This window comes from Microplitis demolitor, chromosome 10, assembly GCF_026212275.2.
Source record: "Microplitis demolitor isolate Queensland-Clemson2020A chromosome 10, iyMicDemo2.1a, whole genome shotgun sequence".
Lineage (NCBI taxonomy): Eukaryota > Metazoa > Arthropoda > Insecta > Hymenoptera > Braconidae > Microplitis > Microplitis demolitor.
This window is the reverse complement of record NC_068554.1, coordinates 7,839,629-7,842,128: the sequence shown is the minus strand read 5'-3', so window position 1 is coordinate 7,842,128 and position 2,500 is coordinate 7,839,629. Positions and strand designations below refer to the sequence as shown.

Genomic DNA, 2,500 nt, shown 5'->3' with positions numbered 1-2,500 from the left:
TACATACATACATACATACATACATACATACATACATACATACATACATACATACATACATACATACATACATACATACATACATACATACATACATACATACATACATACATACATACATACATACATACATACATACATACATACATACATACATACATACATACATACATACATACATACATACATACATACATACATACATACATACATACATACATACATACATACATACATACATACATACATACATACATACATACATACATACATACATACATACATACATACATACATACATACATACATACATACATACATACATACATACATACATACATACATACATACATACATACATACATACATACATACATACATACATACATACATACATACATACATACATACATACATACATACATACATACATACATACATACATACATACATACATACATACATACATACATACATACATACATACATACATACATACATACATACATACATACATACATACATACATACATACATACATACATACATACATACATACATACATACATACATACATACATACATACATACATACATACATACATACATACATACATACATACATACATACATACATACATACATACATACATACATACATACATACATACATACATACATACATACATACATACATACATACATACATACATACATACATACATACATACATACATACATACATACATACATACATACATACATACATACATACATACATACATACATACATACATACATACATACATACATACATACATACATACATACATACATACATACATACATACATACATACATACATACATACATACATACATACATACATACATACATACATACATACATACATACATACATACATACATACATACATACATACATACATACATACATACATACATACATACATACATACATACATACATACATACATACATACATACATACATACATACATACATTTGTTGAAATAAACTTACATTTTTTTCTCAAATTTTTTTGGTTTTGAATGTTAAAACAGATCGACTTACTTAAGCAAGATATTTACTTTCAAAAATCTACCTTCTATTTCGGCTGCCGAATGGGCTTTTTATTTTACTATAACACCAACGGTACTTTATTATTTTCCACCCGGGAAATAATGTCGTTGGTCCCGTTCGATTATTCAAACTCTAAGTATACGAAACTCGAAAAACGCCCCTTTAGAGTTTAAACTTTGAGGGGTAGTTTCACCCCCTAGATATGTTATTTCGTAGCTAAAAAAAAATACGTGTTCCTTAAATTTCGATGGATAATAACATATCACAGTTTCATCGAAATCGGAGAGGGACATGGGATACTTTAGTCGTAAGTTAATCCTCGTAAGAATTTCATAAGGCGATACTGAAAAGGATCTGATAAGACAATTGTGATGAAGGCCCGATAAGTGTTATTCGTTTTAAACTTTTTAAGGACCTTATCTGGTCATCTCGATGTTAGGGAAGCGGTCAAGCGCCCTTTAATGGGCGCCGGATCAGCAAGCACCGCCCTCTCTGTGCGTTTCGCTACTAGTACCGAAGATGAGCATCAAATAACTTCTGGTAAAAAAAATTAAAAAGCAAATTGCGAGAAATCGCCGTATAACACGTGTAACGAAGGGTTAATCGTTCTGATTTATGTGGGTAGGCGCCCTCTGGAACTAATAGAAACATGCAATTATTAACCGAATCATTATTATTGTTTATGGTGAGTTCAGTGTAATCATAGTATTACAAATTGTAACATCGAGTGCGAGGTCCCTTCATTTAGGCAGGTTAAATAAACAAAGAATTTATCACACAGATTAATGAGTTGTCCAATCAAAAATAGTATAAGTATCCGTCACGCTCCACTTCTAATTCACTTAGTTATCACTAAAAGAAGAGAAAAAAATAATAGTCTTAGAGAGGATCGAGCTTCTAAACAAAAATTTAATTAAAACATAAGTAAGAGTCAAATAATCTTTTTCGTAAAAGTTATTTTTTCTTACGGTGCATAACTTTTCGGATATTTGTGGCATACAAGAACAACTTTCGAAAGAGTATTTATATTAAACATCCTGATAATTAAAATTAATCTCAATGACAAATTTATTTTTTTCAGGGGGGCCATCTATAATTTACATAATAACCTCGAGGCAGAGGGGATGGGGTAATTTGTTCTGATTTGCTCTAGGGAGGACAAAGTTGGTCAAAAAATAATGTCATGTAACACAAATTAATTAATGTAACTTTTTGCATGGATTTTGTTTGAACTGAAATCTCGCGCCAGTGGTTCTATTTTATAATAACTGACCAAAGCTAAGACTAATATCATCAAATTTATTCATTTTATTGTTATCATTAAGTATTATCATTTTATCACAATCCTCAAGTTATTATCTAATATCAATTTCAATGTATCATAAATGTGAAATTTT

The 2,500-nt window shown here is 29.9% G+C and overlaps 1 protein-coding gene across 11 annotated transcripts in view; it reads right to left on the bottom strand.

Moving 5' to 3' along the window:
* The window catches only part of LOC103577291 (syntaxin-binding protein 5), a 245,942-nt gene that overhangs the window by 118,798 nt on the left and 124,644 nt on the right, over nucleotides 1-2,500 (bottom strand). The gene's annotated exons all lie outside the window — the stretch shown is intronic.